Source organism: Heterodontus francisci, chromosome 45 (assembly GCF_036365525.1).
Source record: "Heterodontus francisci isolate sHetFra1 chromosome 45, sHetFra1.hap1, whole genome shotgun sequence".
In the NCBI taxonomy this organism is placed as follows: domain Eukaryota; kingdom Metazoa; phylum Chordata; class Chondrichthyes; order Heterodontiformes; family Heterodontidae; genus Heterodontus; species Heterodontus francisci.
The window spans coordinates 7,761,139-7,784,148 of record NC_090415.1 but is presented as its reverse complement, the minus strand read 5'-3'; positions in this window follow the sequence as shown (position 1 = coordinate 7,784,148).

Here is a 23,010-nt window from a genome sequence, read left to right as displayed (position 1 = left end):
CTCCCTCTCTCTTACCCTCTGAGTCCCAGTCTCTCCCTCTCCGTTACCCTCTGAATCCCAGTCTCTCCCTCTCTCTTACCCTCTGAGTCCCAGACTCTCCCTCTCTGTTACCCTCTGAATCCCAGTCTCTCCCTCTCTCTTACCCTCTGAATCCCAGTCTCTCCCTCTCTGTTACCTGACCAGAGCTTTATAAATGTTCAGCGCACCCTCTCGGCTTTTGTACTCACTGTATACAGTGTAAATTGTGGTATTCCCCAGGGGTTTTGATTAGGACCACTGATCTTATTGATATATGAATGACTTAGACTGGGGTATACAGGGCATAACTTCAACATTGTGACATTTGCAGTGTAATAAACAGTGAAGGGAATAGGAGTAGACTTCAGGAGGATAGAGGCAGTCTGGTGAAATGGTCAGACATATAGCAGGTTAACTTCAATGCTGAGAAATGTCAAATGATGCATTTTGGAAGGAAGGCTGAGGAGAAGCGATATAAACTAAATGGTACAATGTTAAAATGGGTGCAGGGACAGAGAGATCTGGGATTTCATTTGTGTCACTTTTTACATCGAAAAGATTCAATTTGGGGCTTGCAATCTCTAAGTTGAATTGAGCTTCATCCTGAAAAGTGTTCGCAAACATGTTGGGAAATGTGTCAAAAGCTGTTTCCATTCAGACATTCCTGCATTGTGGAAGTGTGAGCTGTCTTTGCAGAGACAGGAAATAGAGTTGTTTGAATGGACCTGCAGGTTTTAGTTGATGCAATAAGGTGAGAATTTGAATTGTGTCCCTTCCAGATACACAGAATTGAAGGTATTTACACAACACCACATGAAGTAGTTTACCAATGTCTGACAAACTTCAAAGACTTCAAACACATGGAAGAAGAGGCGAAGGGAACAATATACAAAACCTGAGACAGTCAGACATCAGCAGGAGGAAAATGAATCTGTTTTTATGGGTTTTAATTTGAAGGCCTGAGCTGATGATTGAAAAAGCAGGAGTTCAAATCCCACACAGGGCTGTTGTGAATTTGAATTCTATTTTTTCTTTCAAAAAACATAAATCTGGAGTTAAAAAGCCTCTAGGTTGGAATGATTCACTCCTGTCTACTAGTGCAAAGCCCGTGTGTGTCTCAGTTTTGCTGTATTTATTAACGATTTAAGATGATGAGGTAGAATGCAACATACTCAAGTTGACCAATGACACAAAAATAGGCAGCATTGTAAGCAGTGTAGCTGGAAGCATCAAATTACAAAGAGGTATTAATATCTTAAATAAATGGGCAAAACTGTGGTAGTTAGATTTCCATGTCAGTAAAAAAAGACTAGAACAGAGTACTTTATAAATGGTGTAAAGATAGAAACACTGGAGGTTCAAAGAGACTTTGGGGGGTCCATGTCCATTTGAGTGCAGTGTAGATTTACCAGAATGATAACTGGACTCCAAGGGTTAAATTACGAGGTGATATTGCACAAACTAGGGATTTATTGCCTGGAATTTAGGAGGATCAAGGTGATTTGTTCAAAGATGTAGAGATATTAAGGGGAACTGATGGGGTTGTTTGGGAGAAACTATTTCAGCAACTTGGGAACATAGGAACAGGAGTAGGCCATTCAGCCCATCGAGCCTGCTCTGCCATTCAATACGATCATGGCTGATCATCCACTTCAATGCCTTTTTCCCAGACTGATCTTCCACAGCCCACTGGAGCAGAGAATTCCAAAGATTCACAACACTCTGAGTAAAAATCCGCCACTCCAGGCTAAAGGTGGTAGTAGTTTGGAACGTGTCTTCTGCACGCAAACATTGATGCAAAATCAATTGTCATTTTTAAATCGAAGGTTGATCTCATCAAATGCCTTTTGAAAATTGAAATATTCTTCTTTCGCTCTCTGTCCCTGAGGCACTCTGTTTCTGTGTCTGTGTGTGTGTTTCTGTGTGTGTTTCTGTGTGTGTGTGTTTCTGTGTGTGTGTGTGTGTGTGTGTGTGTTTGTGTGTGTGTGTGTGTGTTTGTGTGTGTGTGTCTGTGTTTGTGTGTGTGTGTCTGTGTTTCTGTGTGTGTGTGTGTGTTTCTGTGTGTGTGTGTTTCTGTGTGTGTGTTTCGGTGTGTGTGTTTCGGTGTGTGTGTGTGTCTATGTCTGTTTCTCTCTCCTCTCTCAGACCCTTTGTAAAGCTCCACATACATCAGTTTGCCATTTGAAGTCAGCTGCTTTTGGTTTCACCGCATCTGCAGAGGTTGCACTTCCTTATGCAGGCTGGTAAGAAACATGTATTCCGCAGTTGGCTCCAATGTTCCCGTGAAAATTTAGATGTTGTGCGTGCCCAGTTTTTTTAACGTGAGCTGTCCCTTGAAATCTTTGAAGAATCTTTGAAGACGTGTGCTATTTATTGTGGAACAGGATCTGCGTGGGACCTTTGAGGCTGCTGCACGCAGATTTGCAGGAACATTGACCAACACTCTCCATCCCAATCTCTTCCTCTTTCTCTCTGGTACTCTCTCCCCATTGCAATCCTTCCCTCTCTCTCTTATTCTCCATATCTATCCCTGTTCTTTCTCACTGTTACTCTCTCCATCTGGATGGAGGAGGAGAAAGAGAGGCATATACAGAGGCAGCTTTACTCTGTATCAAACCCCACAGTGTACCTGCCCCCTAGTTCTAGACTTCCCCACAAGGGGAACATCCTCCCAGCATCCGCCCTGTAAAGTCCCCTCAGAATCTTGTATGTTTCAATAAGATCACCTCTCATTCTTCTGAACTCCAATGAGTATAGGCCCAACCTGTTCCACCATTCCTCAAAGATAACCCCTTCATCCCAGGAATCAGCCGAGTGAACCTTCTCTGAACTGATTCCAATGCATCCAGGCCTGACCATTTATCCACTTTCAAAGCTGCCAAACACCTTCATATTTCCCCCCTCACTCTGTTTATCCCATCCAATATTTCACACTCCTCCTCTTTAACTACAATCTCTGTATCGTTCCCACTCTTTTGTAAAGACGGACACAGAGAATTCATTAAGAACCATTCCCACATCTCCCACCTCCACAGGTAGGAAGAAGGAGGAGAGGCAATCTAAACTAAAGGATATAGTTATAAAGGGGCTAACATTCTCTGCCTCTTCCTTTGCTCTAATATAATCCTTGATTTCTATCATTAACAATGGTTGGAACAATTTACTGAGGTTCTGTCAAAGCTTACTCACATTCTTTATCTGTGTCTCTCTGTCCCAGAGAGATGGTGAAGAAACTATTGATGTGTTTCCTTCAGTTAAGTTTGATGTCAATGTTTCCCCAGGATGTTGACGCTGGGGGATTCAGCGATGGGACAATGCTTTGAATGCCAAGAGGAGGTGGTTGGATTCTCTCTTGTTGCAGATGGTCATTGTCTGGCACTTGTGTGACGTGAATGTTACTTGTCACTGGTCGGCCCAAACCTGAATGTTGTCCGGGTCTCGGTGCATGTGGCTCTGGATTGCTTCATTATCTGAGGCAAAATACTGCGGATGCTGGAAATCTGGAAAGCATCGAGCTGAATCACTAACTCTGTTTCTCTCTCCACAGATGCTGCCTGACCTGCTCAGTATTTCCAGCATTCTCTCCTGGGATCTCAGCTGAAGATGGTTGGGCCTCGGACACTAACCTGAGGAACTCCTGCAGTGATGTCCTGGGACTGAGATGATTGACCTCCAACAACCACAACCATCTTCCTTTGTGCTCGGTATGAGTCCAACCAGCAGATTCCCACTGACTTCAGTTTTACTCGGGTTCCTCGATGTCACACTCGGTCAAACGCTGCCTTGATGTTAAGGTCAGTCTCTCTTCCCAGTAGCAGACAGGAGTGAATCATTCCCTTTGACCCTTTGTACACTGAACAAGCTGTGTTTCTTCACAGCCTGATACAGGACTGTACACGGCCGATTAATGTAGCCCATCAAACACTCCCAGAGCAGGTTCAGCACAGCTTAGGAACAGAGTACAGTTCCTTCAACATTCTCTCTCTGTCTTCCTCTCTCTGTCTCTCCCTCCTGCTATCTCTGACACGAGGAGAGAGACAGAGGGAGAGAGGGTTAGATATGCAGACAGAGAGAGTGTTGTGGAGAGGGACGAGGTTGGAGAGAGAGAGATTGCGGGGTCGATTGAAAGGGAGAATGTAAGAGAAATTAATTTGATGTAATCCTTCACAAACATTTAAGAGCTAGGTATGGAGACAGAAACATCGGGAGAGATCTCTGTCTCTCTCTCTGTCTCTCCATCTGTCTTTCCCTCCCTGTCACTCCCTCTCTCTGCTTCTATCTCTGTCTCTGCCACTCTCTCTGTCTCTCTCTCTCTGTCTCTCCATCTGTCTTTCCCTCCCTGTCACTCCCTCTCTCTCCTTCTATCTCTGTCTCTCTATCTCTCTGTCCCTCCATCTGTCTTTCCCTCCCTGACACTCCCTCTCTCTCCTTCTATCTGTATCACTGCCTCTCTCTCTCGCTGTCCTCCATCTGTCTTTCCCTCTCTGTCACTCCCTCTCTCTCCTTCTTTCTCTGTCTCTCTCTCTATCCCTCCATCTGTCCGACCTCCCTGTCACTCCATCTCTCTCCTTCCAACTCTGCCTCTCTCTCTGTCTGTCTTTCCCTCTCTGTCTCTCCTTCTCTCTCTCTCTGTCTCTCCATCTGTCCTCACCCACCCCTCACTCCCTCCCTCTCCTTCTATCTCTCTCTCTGCCTCACTCTCTGTCTCTCTCTCTGTCCCTCCAGCTGTCTTTCCCTCTCTGTCTCTCCGTCTTTCTCCGTCTATCTCTGTCTCTGCCTGTCTCTCTGTCTCTCTCTCTGTCCCTCCATCTGACTTTCCCTCTCTGTCTCTCCCTCTCTCTCCTTCTATCTCTGTCTCTCTCTCTGTCTCTCTATCAGTCTTTCCCTCTCGGTATCTCCCTCTCTCTCCTTCTCTCTCTGTCTCTGCCTCTCTCTCTGTCTCTCCCTCTGTCCCTCCATCTGTCTTTCCCTCTCTGTCACTCCCTCTCTTTCCTTCTATCTCTGTTTCTCTCTCTGTTCCACCATTTCTCTTGCCCTCTCTGTCACTCCCTCTCTCCTTCTCTCTGTCTGTCCCTCTCTCTCCTTCTCTCTCTCTCTCTGTCCCTCCAGCTGTCTCCCCCCCGCCCCCCAGCCACTCCCTCTCTCTCCTTCTATCTCTCTCCTTCTATCTCTCTCCTTCTATCTCTCTCTCTGCCTCTCTCTCTGCCTCTCTCTCTGCCTCTCTCTCTGTCTCTCTCTCTGTCCCTCCATCTGTCTTTCCCTCTCTATCACTCCCTCTCTCTTCTTCTATCTCTGTCTCTCTCTCTGCTATCACTGACACTAGGAGAGAGACAGAGGGAGGGAGGCTTCGATATGAAGGCATAGAGAGAGCTGTAGAGAGGGACAAACTTGGAGTGAGAGAGATTGTTGAGGTGGATGAAGAGGATAATGTAAGATATATTAATTTGATGTAATCCTTCACTGCTGTGCACACAAACTTATTTGAGATATGGATGGAGAGAAAGAAAACATCGGGAGGGGGAGAAATGGAGATGAAGTTGGGGCCCAGGCGGACACTTTTGATGATCCAGAAGGAATAGCCTCCATTTTAAATAGTCAGCAAGCTGACTACCCACCCCCCTCCCCCACACCGTCACTCCATCTCTCTCCTTCTATCTCGGTCTCTGTCTCTCTCTCTCTGTCTCTCTCTCTATCCCTCCATCTGCCTTTCTCTCTCTGTCACTCCCTGTCTCTCCTTCCATCTCTGCCTCTCTCTCTCTGTCCCTACATCTGTCTACCCCCCACCTCACTCCCCGTCACTCGATCTCTCTCCTTTGATCTCAATCTCTGCCTCTCTCTGTCTCTCTCTCTATCCCTCCATCTTTCCTTCAGTCCCTGTCACTCCATCTCTCTCCCTGTCTCTCTCTCTCTCTCTGTCCCTCCATCTGTCTTTCCCTCCCTGACACTCCCTCTCTCTCCTTCTCTCTCTGTCTCACTCTCTGCCCCTCCATGTGTCTTTCCCACGCTGTCTCTCTCTCTCTCTCTTTCCAACTGCCTTTCCCTCTCTGTCTCTCCCTCTCTCTCCTTCTTTCTCTGTCTCTCTCTCTCTCTGTCCCTCCATCTGTCTTTCCCTCTCTGTCTCTCCCTCTCTCTCCTTCTACCTCTGTCTCTCTCTCTCTCTCTCTTTCCATCTGTCTTTCCCTCCCTGTCACACCCTCTCTCTTCTTCCATCTCTGCCTCTCTCTCTGTCTCTCCAACTGCCTTTCCCTCTCTGTCTCTCCCTCTCTCTCCTTCTTTCTCTGTCTCTCTCTCTGTCCCTCCATTTGTCTTTCCCTGTCTGTCTCTCCCTCTCTCTCCTTCTATCTCTGTCTCTCTCTGTCTCTCCATCAGTCTTTCCCTCTCTGTCTCTCCCTCTCTCTCCTTCTCTCTATGTCTCTCTCTTTATCCCTCCATCTGTCCTTCCCTCTATGTCACTCCATTCTCTCCTTCTATCTCTGTCTCTGCCTCTCTCTCTGTCTCTCTCTCTATCCCTCCATCTGTCCTTCACTCCCTGTTATTCCCTCTCTCTCCTTCTCTCTCTGTCTCACTCTCTGCCCCTCCATGTGTCTTTCCCACGCTGTCTCTCTCTCTCTCTCTTTCCATCTGTCTTTCCCTCTCTGTCTCTCCCTCTCTCTCCTTCCATCTCTGCCTCTCTCTCTGTCTCTCCAACTGCCTTTCCCTCTCTGTCTCTCCCTCTCTCTCCTTCTTTCTCTGTCTCTCTCTCTCTCTGTCCCTCCATCTGTCTTTCCCTGTCTGTCTCTCCCTCTCTCTCCTTCTATCTCTGTCTCTCTCTGTCTCTCCATCAGTCTTTCCCTCTCTGTCTCTCCCTCTCTCTCCTTCTTTCTCTGTCTCTCTCTCTCTCTGACCCTCCATCTGTCTTTCCCTCTCTGTCTCTCCCTCTCTCTCCTTCTCCCTCTGTCTCTCTCTCTCTCTCTCTTTCCATCTGTCTTTCCCTCCCTGTCACACCCTCTCTCTCCTTCCATCTCTGCCTCTCTCTCTGTCTCTCCAACTGCCTTTCCCTCTCTGTCTCTCCCTCTCTCTCCTTCTTTCTCTGTCTCTCTCTCTGTCCCTCCATCTGTCCTTCCCTCCGTCACTCCATCTCTCTCCTTCTTTCTCTGTCTCTCTCTCTGTCCCTCCATCTGTCCTTCCCTCCGTCACTCCATCTCTCTCCTTCTTTCTCTGTCTCTCTCTCTGTCCCTCCATCTGTCTTTCCCTCCTTGTCACTCCCTCTCTCTCCTTCCATCTTTGCTTCTCTCTCTCTGTCTCTCCAACTGCCTTTGCCTTTGTTTCTCTCCCACTCCCTCCTTCTCTGCCTCTCTCTCTGTCACTCCCTCTCTCTCCTTCTATCGCTGTCTCTCTCTCTATCCCTCTATCCCTCCATCTGTCCTTTCCTCCCTGTCTCTCCATCTCTCTCCTTCTCTCTCTGTCTCTCACTCTGTCCCTCGATCTGTCTTTGGCTCCCTGTCACTCCCTCGCTCTCCTTCTCTCTCTGTCTCTCTCACTCTGTCCCTCCATCTGTCTTTTCCTCCCTGACTCTCACTCTCTCTCCTTCTCTCTCTGTCTCTCTCTCTGTCCCTCCATCTGTCTTTCCCTCTCTGTCACTCCCTCTCTCTCCTTCTTTCTCTGTCTCTCCATCTGTCTTTCCCTCTCTGTCAATCCCTCTCGGTCCTTCTCTATCTGTTTCTCTCTCTATCCCTCCATCTGTCCTTCCTGCCGTCACTCCATCGAGAGGGCTGTGGAGAGGGACAAACTTGGAGAGAGAGCGAGATTGTTGAGTTGGATGAAAAGGATAATGTAAGATATATTAATTTGATTTAATCCTTCACTGCTGTGTGCACAAACATATTTGAGATCGGTATGGAGAGAAAAAAAAACATCGCGAGAGGGAGGAATGTAGATGAGGTTGGGGCCCAGGCGGACACTTTTGATGATCCAGAAGAAATAGCCTCCATTTTAAATATTCAGCCAGCTATTCCACTGTGGGAACCATCACACCGTCATGATATTGTTTGTGGAAATTTCATGCTGGCTTATTGGTTAATTTTTAAACCTGTGATTGATAGATTCTTGTTAACCAAAGGTATTAAGAGATAAGGGGCAAAGGCAGGATATATGGTGTAAGTTACATCACAGATCAGCCAAGATCACATTGAATGCAGGAAAAGAGTTGTGGGGTTAAATTGCATCTTCCTCTTCCAATATCCCCTGTTAAATATCCTTCTATCTCTTTTAGTCACCCTGTCAGTCCATGTCTCTCTGTTTCTCTTTTTCTGTCTCTCTCTCTCTCTCTGTCTCTATCGGACAGTGTAGAGTGAGATTCACTCTGTATCCACCCCATGATGTTCCTGCCCTGGGAGTGTGTGATGGGACAGTGTCGAGGGAAATTTACTCTGTGTCAAACCCAACATTGTGCTTGGCTTGGGAATGTTTAATGGGACAGTGTAGCTGGAGATTTACTCTGTATCCCTGGAATTTTGAAGGCTCAGGTGTGATTTGATGATTGTTTTCAAGATAATAAGGGAAACTGATAGGGTGGACAGAGAGTAACAATTCCCACTGGCTGCAGAGTCTAGAACATGGGGGCATAGTCTAAAAATATAAACCTCGTCTAAAAACCTTTCAGGAGTGAAATGAAGAAACACTTCAACACACCAGGTGTGGTATCAGTTTGAAACTCTCTTCCACAATCAGCAATTGATGCTGAGACACTTGTTAATTTTTAAATCTGAGTTTGATAGATTTTTGTTAACCAAAGGCATTAAGGGGCAAAGATAGGTACATGGAGTTAGATCACACATCAGCCATGAGCTCATTGAATGACAGAACAGGGTTGAGGGGCTAAATGGCCTCCTCCTCTTCCTCTTTCCTACGACAAATATCCTGCTCTCACTCTCTGTGTCTTGGTCTCTGTCTCCCTCTTTGTCTCTCTTTCTGTCTGTCTGTCTCTCTCTCTCTCTCTCCTCTCATCTGTGGAAATCCACACACATCAGTCAGCCATTTTAGGTTCATTTTCAGTGGCCATTTTATGTTACCACAACACTGGGACATTTATCGCTGTCTATCCCAAACCATCTCTCTTTGTAGTCTATTTGTGTTCTCCTCACAGCTTATTGTCCCACCTAACCTAGTATCTCTCTCCTTTGCTCCGTCTCACTCACACACTCTCCCCCCTCTCTCTCCCCCCCCATTTCTCTCTCACCCCATTTCTCTCTTTCCCCCCCCTCCCCCCACAATCTCTCTTTAAGTATCCTGTTATCACATCCTTTATTATAGATTCAACCATTTTCCCAATGACTGATGTTAGACGAACATGTCTTCAGTTCCCCATTTTCTCTCTCCTTCCTTTTGTAAATAGTGGGGTTACATTTGCTACCTTCTAATCTGCCTCTCTCACTCTGCCTCTCTCACACTGCCTCTGTACCTCGCTATCTGTCTTTCCCCCCTCTCTCTCGCTCTATCTCTCCCTCTCTCTCTCTACCTCTGTCCATGTCTCAATTTGTGCCTCCCTCACACCATCTCTCCCTCTCTCTCTGTCTCTCTCTAGCTCTCTGTCTGCCTCTCTATGTCTGCCTCTCTGTGTCTCCTTCTCTCTCTGTGCCTCTCTCACTCTCTATCTGTCTCTCCCCCAGCTCTCTCTCTCTATCTCTCCCTCTCTCTCTTTCGCAACCTCTGTCCATGTCTCAATTTGTGCCTCCCTCACACCATCGCTCCCTCTCTCTCTGTGTCTCTCTATCTCTCTCTCTGCCTCTCTCTCTCTCTTTCTCCCTCTCTGTCTCTGTCTCAGAGTTACAGCTCAGATGATTAACCTCTTTATCCATGTGTTATGAACACGGGACTTTGTCTCTCTCCCATTTTCTAGGATGTTGCCAGGACTGGAGAATTGTAGCTATGAGGATAGGCAGGGGTTGTTGTCCTTGGAACAGAGAAGGCTGAGGGGAGATCTGATTGAAATGTACAAAATTTTGAGGGTCCTGGATGGAGTGGAGGTGAAGGGCAGAGAACCATAGCAGAAAGGTCAGTGACGAGGGGGCATAGATTTAAAGTGATTGGTAGAAAAATTAGAGGGGAGTTGAGGAAAATCTTTTTCACCCAGAGGGTCGCAATGGTCTGGAACTCACTGCCTGAAAGGGTAGTTGAGGCAGAGACCCTCAACTCATTCAGAAGGAGTCTGCATAGGCACCTCAAGTGCGGTAAGCTGCAGTGCTCGGACCAAATGCTGGAAGGTGGGATGAGAATAGGTTGATCGTTTTTCGGCTGGCACAGAGAGAATGGGTGAAGTGGCCGCTTTCTGTGCCTTAAAATTTCTATGTTGCCCTCGCCAACTCTATTTTACCCTCTGTTACCCTCTGAATCTCAGTCTCTCCCTCTCTGTTACCCTCTGAATCCCTGTCTCTCCCTCTCTGTTACCCTCTGAATTCCAGTCTCTCCCTCTCTGTTTCCCTCTGAATTCCAGTCTCTCCCTCTCTGTCACCCTCTGAATTCCAGTCTCTCCCTCTCTGTTACCCTCTGAATTCCAGTCTCTCCCTCTCTGTTACCCTCTGAATTCCAGTCTCTCCCTCTCTGTTACCCTCTGAATCCCAGTCTCTCCCTCTCTGTTACCCTCTGAATTCCAGTCTCTCCCTCTCTGTTACCCTCTGAATCCCAGTCTTTCCCTCTCTGTTACCCTCTGAATTCCAGTCTTTCCCTCTCTGTTACCCTCTGAATCCCAGTCTCTCCCTCTCTGTTACCCTCTGAATCCCAGTCTCTCCCTCTCTGTTACCCTCTAAATTCCATCTCTCTCCTTCCCTCTCTGTCTCTCCGTCTCTCTCCTTCTATCTCTGTCTCTGCCTCTCTCTCTGTCTCGCTCTCTGTCACTCCATCTGTCTTTCCCTCTCTGTCTCTCCCTCTCTCTCCTTCTATCTCTGTCTCTATCTCTCTGTCTCTCCATCTGTCCTTCCCTCCCTATCAATCCCTCTCTCTCCTTCCATCTCTGCCTCTCTCTCTGTCCCTGCATCTGTCTTCCCACCCCCACCCCCATCATTCCATCTCTCTCCTATCTCTGTTCCTCTCTCTCTATCCCACCATCTGTCCTTCCCTCCATGTCACTCCATCTCTCTACCTGTCTCTCCCTCTCTTTCCCTCCCTGACACTCCCTCTCCCTCCTTCTCTCTCTGTCTCTCTCTCTGTCCCTCCATCTGTCTTTCCCTCTCCGTCTCTTCCTCTCTCTCCTTCTATCTCTGTCTCTCTCTCTCTATCCCTCAATCTGTCCTTCCCTCCCTGTCACTCCCTGTCTCTCCTTCTCTCTCTGTCTCTCTTTCTCTGTCCCTCCATCTGACTTTCCCTCCCTGTCACTCCCTCTCTCTCCTTCCATCTCTGCCTCTCTCTCTCTGTCTCTCCATCTGTCTCTCCCTCTCTGTCTCTCCCACACTCTCCTTCTCTCTCTGTCTTTCTCACTCTGTCTCTCCGTCAGTCACCCCATCACACGCTCTCTCTCTTTCTGTCTCTGTCACACTCTCTCTATCCCTCCATCTGTCCTTAACTCCCTGCCTCTCCATCTCGCTCCTTCCCACTCTGCCTCTCTCTCTCTGTCTCTCCATCTGTCCTTCCCTCCCTGTCACACTGTCTCTCTCCTTCTCTCTCTGTCCCTTCTTCTGCCTTTCCCTCCCTGTCACTCCCTCTCTCCCCTTCTATCTATGCCTCTCTCTCTGTCTCTCTCTCTCTGTCCCTCCATCTGTCTTTCCCTGTCTGTTTCTCCCTCTCTCTCCTTCCATCTCTGCCTCTCTCTCTCTTTGTCCCTCCATCTGTCTTTCCCTCCCTGTCACTCCCTCTCTCTCCTTCCATCTCTGCCTCTCTCTCTCTCTCTGTCTCTCCAACTGCCTTTCCCTCTCTGTCTCGCCCAATCTCTCCTTCGCTCTCTGTCTCTACCTCTCTCTCTGTCTCTCTCTCTGTCCCTCCATCTGTCTTTCCCTCTCTGTCAATCCCTCTCTCTCCTTCTATCTCTGTCTCTCTCTCTCTATCCCTCAATCTGTCCTTCCCTCCCTGTCACTCCAGCTCTCTCCTTCTATCATTGCCTCTCTCTCTGTCTCTCTCCCTCTCTGTCTCTCTCTCTGTCCCTCCATCTGTTGCTCCCTCTCTGTCTCTCACTCTCTCTCCTTCTCTCTCTGTCTCTCTCTCACTGTCTCTCCATCTATCTTCCCCACCCCCTGTCACCCCCTCTCTCTCCTTCTATCTCTATCACTGCCTCTCTCTCTGTCTCTCCATCTGTCTTTTCCTCCCTGTCACTCCCTCCATCCCCTTCTATCTCTGCCTCTCTCTCTGTCTCTCTCTCTGTCCCTCCATCTGTCTTTCTCTGTCTGTTTCTCCCTCTCTCTCCTTCCATCTCTGCCTCTCTCTCTCTCTCTGTCCCTCCATCTGTCTTTCCCTCTCTGTCTCTCACTCTCTCTCCTTCTCTCTGTCTCTCTCTCTGTCGCTCCATCTGTCTTTCCCTCTCTGTCTCTCACTCTCTCTCCTTCTATCTCTGTCTCTCTCTGTCCCTAAATCTGTCTTTCCTTCTCTGTCTCTCCCTCTCTCTCCTTCTATCTCTGTCTCTCTCTCTGTCCCTCCATCTGTCTTTCCCTCTCTGTCTCTCACTCTCTCTCCTTCTATCTCTGTCTCTCTCTATCCCTAGATCTGTCTTTCCTTCTCTGTCTCTCCCTCTCTCTCCTTCTATCTCTGTCTCTCCATCTGTCCTTGCCTCCCCGACACTCCCTCTCTCTCCTTCTATCTCTGTATCTCTCTCTGTCTCTCCATCTCTCTCCTTCTATCTCTGTCTCTCCATCTGTCTTTCCCTCTCTGTCTCTCCCTCTCTCTCCTTCTGTCTCTGTCTCTCTCTCTCTGTCCCTCTGTCTGTCCATCAGGCTCCTCAGTGTCACACTCGGTCAAGCACTGCTTTGATGTTCAGGTCAGTCTCTCTTCCCAGTAGCAGACAGGAGTGAATCGTTCCCTTTGACCCGTTGTACACTGAACAAGCTGTGCTTTTTCACAGCCTGATACAGGACTGTACACGGCCGATTAATGTAGCCCATCAAACACTCCCAGAACAGGTTCAGCACAGCTTAGGAACAGAGTACAGTTCCTTCAACATTCTCTCTCTGTCTCTCCCTCCTGCGATCTCTGACATTAGGAGAGAGACAGAGGGAGAGAGGGTTAGTTATGAAGGCATAGAGAGGGCTGTAGAGAGGGACAAAGTTGGAGAGAGAGAGATTGTTGAGGTGGATGAAAAGGATAATGTAAGATATATTAATTTGATGTAATCCTTCACTGCTGTGGACACAAACATATAAGAGATAGATATGGAGAGAAAAAAAACGTCGGGAGAGGGGGAAATGTCGATGATGTTGGGGCCCAGGCAGATACTTTTGATGATCCAGAAGAAATAGCCTCCATTTTAAACATCCAGTGAGCTATTCCACTGTAGGAGCCATCACACCCTCATGATATTGTTTGTGGAAATTTCATGCTGGATTATTGGTTAATTTTTAAACCTGTGATTGATGGATTCTTGTTAAGCAAAGATAGTAAGAGATGAGGGGCAAATGCAGGATATATGGTGTAAGATAGATCACAGATCAGCCCTGATCTCATTGAATGCCGGAACAGGGTTGTGGGGTTAAATTACATCCAATATCCGATGTTAAATATCCTTCTTTCTCTGTCAGTCACCCTGTCAGTCTATGTCTCTCTGTCTAAACTAAATGGTACAATGTTAAAATGGGTGAAGGAACAGAGAATCCTTCCCCATCCAGGAGCTGACAGTCTCTCTCTCTCTCTCTCTACCCCCTCTCTCACTCCCCGCTTTTTACTCTCTCTCTTTCTCTTTCAATCCTGATCCTGACTTTTCTCGGAATCCTTCTTGGTTGAATAGTACCCTGAAATGTTTCAGTCTCACTGTTACAAGGAACAAGTCACATTTCTGTGGTATTTTCGATATCTTAATGATTCAATTTGGAGCTTGGATTGTGTCAGGTAAATGTGGTTTCTCATTCAGACATTTCTGCATTGTGGAACTGTCAGTTATCTGTGCAGGGACAGGATATCGGGGTGTCTGAATGGAGTTGAAGATTTTGGTTGCTTGAATAGGGTGTGAATTAGATTGTGGATTGTGTCCCTGAAGGTATTTGAGCCGATGTCCTGAGAGAATGAAGTGGTTTACCAATGTCTGAATAACATCAAAGTCTTCAAACACATGAAAGAACAAGATTGGAGACAATACACAAAAGCTGAGACAGTCAGGTCACAACAGGAGGAAGGTGAATGTCTTTTACAGTTTGTAATCTGAAAGCCTGAGCTAATGACTGAAAAAGTCGGAGTTCAAATCCCACATTGGGCTCTTGTGAATTTGAATTTCTCTGAAAATAAAAAATAACTCTGGAATAATAAATCCTCCAGGATGAAATGATTCAGTCTCACTGCTCTGACACTGATTTACCTTCAAGTAGCGTTTTCCAGTCCACCTTTTCTAAATCGCCTTCCACCGGCCCAGCTTCATTCCCTAAAACTAAGTGTCAAACTGACCCATCTCTTGTTGACCTTGCTACGGACTGGCCTAAAAACTTCCCCTGAATGTATATTTAGAATTCTGTATCCTTGATACCTTTTACACTAGTCTCAGTTATCAATGCACTAGTTAGGTCTGCACTAGACCCTGTCTCTGTTTATATTACACATGGACCTGTCTCTGCTATAAAAATAGTTTAAAAAGTGGAGAGCAAACCCTCCAATTTATACACTAGATCCGAAGAAATAGGAGCAGGAGTAGGCCATTCAGCCTCTTGAGCCTGTTCTGTCAGTCAATATGATCATGATTGATCTGATAGTGACTTTAACTCCATTTTCCTGCCTGCCCCCCATAACCCTTGACTCCCTTGTAAATTCATTGACCCAACCTCCACTGCTCTCTGGGGAAGAGAATTCCAAAGCCTAACCAACCTCTGGGAGAAAGAAGTCTTCCTTAGCTCAGTCTTAAATGGCAGACCCTTTATTTTTAAACGGTGCCCCCTAGTTCTAGACTCCTCCACAAGGGAAACATCCTCCCAACATCCGCCCTGTCAAGTCCCCTCAGAATCTTGTATGTTTCAAAAAGATCACCTCTCATTCTTCTAAACTCCAATGAGTATAGGCCCAACCTGTTCAACTATTCCTCATAAGATAACCCCTTCATCCCAGGAATCAGCCGAGTGAACCTTCTCTGAACTGATTCCAATGCATCCAGGCCTGACCATTTATCCACTTTCAAAGATGCTAAACACCTTAATATTTCCCTCTCACCCTGTTTATCCCATCCAATATTTCACACTCCTCCTCTTTAACTACGTCTGCACAGTTCCCCCTCTTTTATAAAGACGGATACAAAGTATTCATTAAGAACCGTGCCCACATCTCCCACCTCCATACACACATTCCCTTTTTGGTCCCTAATACTCTATCCTTAGTGATCCTCTTGCTCTTCATGTATTTATAAAACATCTTTGTGCTTTCCTTGATTTTACTTGGTTATATTATTTTCCGGCCATTTCTTTGCTCTCCTAATTTGATTTTTAATTTCACCCTTGTAGTTTCTACACTCATCTCGGCTTTCTGTGGGATTGAGCTCTCGGTATCTGGCATAAGCTTCCCTTTTGTGCCTTATTCTACCTGGTTCGATTCTTGCTATCTAAGGGGCTCTAGATTTGGGAGTCTCACCCTGTTTGTCTTTGTGGGAAAATATTTGTTCTCAACCCTCTCAGGGAGTCGAGGGTTCTGCAGAGCAGGCCTGAAAGAGGAGTTGAGTGTTGGGACAGATCAGTCATGATCTTATTGAATGGCAGGGCAGGCTCGAGGGGCTGAATGGCCTACTCCTGCTCCTACATCTTGTGTTCTTGTGTCCAGTTCAATATCTCCTTTAGTGACTTGGTGCCAAATTGTTATTATTTTTTATTCATTTGTTGGATGTGTTCATTACTGGCTATGCCAGCATTTTATTGCCCATCAGCAATTGCCGTTGAACCTTCTTGAACCGCTGCAGTCCATGTGGGGGAGGTACACCCACAGTGCTGTTAGGAAGGGAGATCCAGGATTTTGACCCAGTGACAGTGAAGGAATGGTGATATAGTTCCAAGTCAGGATGGTGTGAGACTGGAAGGGAAACTTGCAGGTGGTGGTGTTCCCATATGTGTTTCCTGTTTGTTTGCTCTCTCTCCCCCTCATTATTTCTAGACCTCCCTGTCCTTCTGTCCCTCTCTGTCATGGGAACTTAAGAACAGAAGGAAGTGGGTGCAGGAACAGAGAGACCTGGGGATGTCTGTGCACAAATTGATGGTGGCAGAGCTAGTTGAGAAAGTGGTTAAAAGGCGTATGGGATCCTAGGCTTTGTAAATAGAGGCTTAGAGTATAAAAGCAAGGAGGTTATGAAGCTTTATAAAACACTGCTTCATCCTCATCTAGTATTGTGTCCAATTCTGGACACCGTGCTTTAGGTAGGATGTGGAGGCATTAGAGAGGATGCAGAAAAGATTCACGAGCAAGGTTCCAGGATGAGGGACTTGAGTTGCGTGGATAGATTGGAGAAACTGGTGTTGTTCTCTGTATCTTTCTTCCTCTCTCTATCTCTCCCTCCTGCTATCTCTGACACTGGGAGAGAGTTATGAAGCGAGTAGAAAAAGACCAACAGATTCAGCAACCATTACAGTAGGAGAAAAGCCAATAACGGGGGGCACAGTGGCACAGGGCGGCACAGTGGCACAGTGGTTAGCACCGCAGCCTCACAGCTCCAGGGACCCGGGTTCGATTCCGGGTACTGCCTGTGTGGAGTTTGCAAGTTCTCCCTGTGTCTGCGTGGGTTTTCTCCGGGTGCTCCGGTTTCCTCCCACAAGCCAAAAGACTTGCAGGTTGATAGGTAAATTGGCCATTATAAAGTGTCACTAGTATAGGTAGGTGGTAGGGAAATATAGGGACAGGTGGGGATGTTTGGTAGGAATATGGGATTAGTGTAGGATTAGTATAAATGGGTGGTTGATGTTCGGCACAGACTCGGTGGGCCGAAGGGCCTGTTTCAGTGCTGTATCTCTAATCTAATCTAATCTAATCACAAGCTGTTGGAGGGACGGGAAATCATTTACGAAGGGACAGAGTATCTGATCACACCCAGGATGGTGTAATGGATGCCAACAAAGCCCCATTTCAGCCTGCAATATGAAAAGGAGGGAGAGAGAGCTGAGAGGGAATGAGTTAATTTTGACTGAGTTAATGAGGGGGCAATGGCGTCCTGCGGCTCCCACAATGCCCCGCGAGTGGGAAAGGCCCCTTTCTGCGGTACAGGCCGCGCTGCACTCTGGGAGGATGCTCCGCACATGCGCATCCCCACAGGAGCGTTAACCGCCGCTTTTTTATATTGTCCCCCGGCTCAGACGTTCAACTTTCCTCCATTGAGATCGACAGCTGAAGCCGCTTCTCCTTTTCCTTTCAGCTGCTGTTTGCGGAAATAAGCGGCCGGCGGGTGACGTCACGCAAACATGGCGGCTGATGACACCTCCCCTCCCGCCAGGGCGTCAGTGAGGTCTCATTGGCTGCCTCGCCCCACGTGTCTGGAGGTCAAGGGGTTAAAAGCTGCCTCTGGCCTCCGCGCAGCCGCGGTTTGGGCGACTTGTCACCCCGCCCCAGGGGTGGGGGAGGGGGTCAGCACCAGACTCTTAAAGGGACCCTGCACCACCAGAACTGTCCCAAACTCTTAAAGGGACCCAACATGGACAGAAAGAGCAAGAGAGTTGGAGAGCAAGTAAAAGAGAGGGAAATAGAAAAGAGAGAGTGATGGGGAGAGAGAGAGGAAGAACTGAGCTTGAAAGAATCATAGAGAGATGGAGAGACTGAGAGAAAATAGGTGAGAGGGAGAGAGTGAGAGAGCAAGAGATGGTGAGAAATGGAGGGAGAATCTCCTCAATTGGACAGAGATGGAGAAAGAGTGATAGAGAGATGTGAAGAGAGATCAAAGAGAAAGGAAGGTGGAGAGTGAGGGAGAGGTAGAGTTTGAGAGTGAGGAAACAGATAAATGGAAAGATAAAGGTGAGGAGAGAGTAACAGAGCAGAAGAGAGAGAGAGAGAGATGGAGAGAGAGAGTGGGAAGGAAAATGAGAAATTAGAGGAAAAGAGCAGACACAGGGTGTACAGAAAGTGTGAAAAATGAATGAGAGATAGAGTGTCCGTCAGAGAGAGAGGGAAAGTCCGGGACATATGTGGGTAGAGAGAGAGGCAGATAGTGTGTGTGTGTGAGAGAGAGAGAGAGACATCAGCACATGTTCACAGGAAAGAAAGTCTCGCCATGTCAAACAGTCATTTAATTGGGTGCACAACCAGACAAAAGTAACTTTATCCCCGGGAGAATGAGTGGAGTCAGACATATAAAAACAGATTGCAGGTTAATGCCCAGATAAGCTTGATTAAAGATTAAAAGTTGCAGAGAGAAATCACCCAGTAATCCTAGTTGCAACCCATTGGACTCAATACAATGGTCCAAAAATATTATCACTGCCAATCAAACAATTTCATCAGCTCAACAACAAACAGTGAAATGATCCACAAACTGCAGTGTTCAATGATTCAAGGAAGATTACAGAGCATGAGAGAGAACATAAAGACAGACAGAGAGTATTTGTTTAGCTTCTCTGCCATTGTCCTATGATGAGAGGCTGAGTAAATAGGACCTGTATTCTCTGCAGTTTAGAAGAATGAGAGGTGATCTCATTGAAACATATCAGATTCTAAAGGGACTGGATAGGGTGGACACTGAGAGATTATTTCCACTGGTCGGGAAATGAAAGTCTCCCTTATCCCTTCCTAACCAGCTTATCCACCTGTCCTGTCAGCCTCAGGAATCAGTGAACATTCACTCCAAGGTCCCGCTGTTCACAGACACAGAGATAATGTTGGAGACAGTCATGTTGTTAGGTTAGATCAAAAGTGCAAATGACAAATGTTATCATAGTTTGATGTAATCCTGTGTACACAGAGGTACAAGAAATAGGTGTAGAGTGTGAAACACCAGGAGAGAGGGAGAAATATAGATGGAGAGAGGGTAACAGTGAGAAAGGGAGAGATATGCATGGAGAGAGAAGTGGAGAGCTACTCTTCCTGGTAATCTCTCTCCATCTCCGTCTTCCCCTCTCTCTTACTCACTCAATCAATCACTAGTTCCCCTCTCTGCTACTCTCTCCTTGTTTATTTCTCTCTCTGTACCCTCTTAATTTCAATCTCTCACTGTGTCATACCTTCCAGGATGCTGCACACAGCTTTGCGGGAATGCTGACCGACACTCTCCATCCCAATCTCGTCCTCTTTCTCTCTGGTAATCTCATCCCATTGCTATCCTTCCCTCTCCCTGTTCTTCCCTCTCTATATCTATCCCTGTCTTTCTCACTGTTTGGTGGATGGGGTACCAATCAGGTGGACTGCTTTGTCCTGGATGGTGTCAAGCCTCTGGAGTGTTGTAGATGTTACACTCATCCAGGCAAGTGGAGAGATCCCATCACACACCTGACTTGTGTCTTGTAGGTGGTTGAAAGGCTTTGGGGAGTCAGGGGGTGAGTCACTTGTAGCCACAGTACTGATGTGATTACTTCAGCTCAGTTCCTGGTCAATGTCTCCCTTGGATGTTGATGCTGGGGGATTCAGCGATGGGATAATGCTTTGAATGCCAGGAGGAGATGATTGGATTCTCTCTTGTTGCAGATAGTCATTGCCTGTCTGTGTGTGTTTTTCTGTGCTCTGGGACCAATTTCCTCATGGGGAGGTCATAATGCTGCCTCATAATTGACTAGTTCACGAAAGGAATGCTGATGGAATGAACGGGACAGGGACAGAGTGGATACAACATTGGCTAAGGGACAGGACACAGAGAGTAGTGGTGAATGGTTGCTTCAGACTGGAGGACGGTATCTTTGACTGACATAATCTTATACACTTCTATTCAATCTCCCCTCTATCTCCTTCGTTCTAAGGAGATCAAACCCAGCTTTTCCAACCTAACCTTGTAGCTAAAATCCCCCATCTCTGAAACCATTCTGGTAAATCTCTGCACCCTCTCAAGGAACCTCACATCCTTCCTAATGTGTGGTGACCAGAACTGGACACAGTTCTCCAGTCGGGGCTGAAATAGAGCTTTATAAATGTTCAGCATCACCTCCCTGCTTTTGTACTGACTGTATACAGTGTACATTGTGGTACAGTGGTATTCCCCAGGGGTTTGGATTAGGATCACTGATCTTTTTGATATATATTAATGACTTGGACTTGGGTTTACAGGGCATAACTTCAACATTACACCATCTGCAATGTAATAAACAGAGAAGGGAATAGTAGTAGTAAATCTCTGTCTTCTCTGTTCTATAAAACACTGTCAGGGCAGGTACAGTGTGGGGTTCAGGAGGATAGAGGCAGTCTGGTGAAATGGTCAGACACATAGCAGGTTAACTTCAATGCTGAGAAATGTAAAATGATGCATTTAGGAAGGAAGGCTGAGGAGAAGCGATATAAACTAAATAGTACAATGTTAAAATGGGTGCTGGTTCAGAGAGATCGGGAATCTGGAGAGATCTGCGTCAGTTTTTATATCTGAAAGATTCAATTTGGGGCTTCGAGTCTTGTCAGTTGAATTTAGCTTCATCCTGAAAAGTGTTAGCAAACATGTTGGGAAATGTGTCAAAAGCTGTTTCCATTCAGACATTCCTGCATTGTGGAAGTGTGAGCTGTCTTTGCAGAGACAGGAAATAGAGTTGTTTGAATGGACCTGCAGGTTTTAGTTGATGCAATAAGGTGAGAATTTGAATTGTGTCCCTTGCAGATACACAGAATTGAAGGTATTTACACAACACCACATGAAGTAGTTTACCAATGTCTGACAAACTTCAAAGACTTCAAACACATGGAAGAAGAGGAGAAGGGAACAATATACAAAACCTCAGTCAGTCAGAAAACAGCAGTAGGAAAATGAATCTCTTTTTATGGGTTTTAATTTGAAGGCCTGAGCTGATGATTGAAAAAGCAGGAGTTCAAATCCCACACAGGGCTGTTGTGAATTTGAATTTTTTTTTAAACATAAATCTGGAGTTAAAAAGCCTCGAGGTTGGAATGATTCACTCCTGTCTACTAGTGCAAAGCCCGTGTGTGTCTCAGTTTGCTGTATTTATTAATGATTTAAGATGATGTGGTAGAATGCAACATACCCAAGTTTACCAATGACACAAAAATAGGCAGCATTGTAAGCAGTGTAGCTGGAAGCATCAAATTACAAAGAGATATTAATATCTTAAATAAATGGGCAAAACTGTGGCAGTTAGATTTCCATGTCAGTAAAAAAAGACTAGAACAGAGTACTTTATAAATGGTGAAAAGATAGAAACACTGGAGGTTCAAAGAGACTTTGGGGGGTCCATGTCCATTTGAGTGCAGTGTAGATTTACCAGAATGATAACTGGACTCCAAGGGTTAAATTACGAGGTGATATTACACAAACTAGGGATTTATTGCCTGGAATTTAGGAGGATCAAGGTGATTTGTTCAAAGATGTAGAGATATTAAGGGGAACTGATGGGGTAGTTTGGGAGAAACTATTTCAGCAGCTTGGGAACATAGGAACAGGAGTCGGCCATTCAGCCCATCGAGCCTGCTCTGCCATTCAATACGATCATGACTGATCATCCACTTCAATGCCTTTTTCCCAGACTGAGCTTCCACAGCCCACTGGAGTAGAGAATTCCAAAGATTCACAACCCTCTGAGTAAAGACATTTCTCCCCATCTCTGACCTAAGTGGCTTCCCCCTGATTTTGAAATTGTGTCCCCTGGTTCTAGACTCCCGAACCAAAGGAGACATCTTACCTGCATCTAACCTGTCTATCCCTTTAAGTATTTAGTATGTTTCAATAAGATCACCTCTCATTCTTCTAAAGTCCAATGAGTATAGGCCCAACCTGTTCAACCATTCCTCATAAGACAACCCCTTCATCCCAGGAATCAGCCGAGTGAACCTTCTCTGAACTGGTTCCAATGCATCCAGGCCTGACCATTTATCCACTTTCAAAGTTGCCAAACACCTTAATATTTCCCTCTCACTCTGTTTATCCCATCCAATATTTCACACTCCTCCTCTTTAACTACAATATCTGCATTGTTCCCCTCTTTTATAAAGAGGGAGACAAAGTATTCATTAAGAACCGTGCCCACATCTCCCACCTCCATACACACATTCCCTTTTTGGTCCCTAATACTCTATCCTTATTTATCCTCTTGCTCTTAATGTATTTATAAAACATCTATGTGATTTCTTTGCTTTTAATGGTAATATTATTTTCCGGCCATTTCTTTGCTCTCCGAATTTGCTTTTTAATTTCACCCTTGTACTTTCTACACTCCTCTCAGCTTTCTGTTGTATTGAGCTCTCGGTATCTGACATCAGCTTCCCTCTTGTGCCTTATCGTACCCGGTTTGATCCTTGACATCCAAGGGGCTCTAGATTTGGGAGTCCCACCCTGTTTGTCTTTGTGTGAACATATTTGACATATACCCACAATACAGGACTGGGCAGATAATGGGGATTGTTACTGAGGTTGTGTTTGGGGATTTTTACTGACATCAGTGTGGATTTTAAAGTGTGTCTCCCCTTCCCTCACATCTAAAGTCTCTCAGTGTTGTTGTTGTGTGTTGACAGCTTTTCCAGTGTCCAGTCCCTTTCAACTTTTAATAAAATCTGTGGAACACAAATAAATGTAAAGTTTCTCCTACAAGCTGTTTTGTCCTCCCTCTTTCACTGTCTTTCTCTGTCACTGCCCTATCTCTCTCTCTCTGTCTCTCTACAGGACTGGGCAGACACTGGGGATTGTTACTGAGGTTCTGTTGGTCATTTTTACTGACATCAGTGTGGATTGTAAAATCTGTTTGTGTGTGTGTGTCTGTCCCTTTATGTATGTGTCTGTGTGTGTCTGGATGTGTG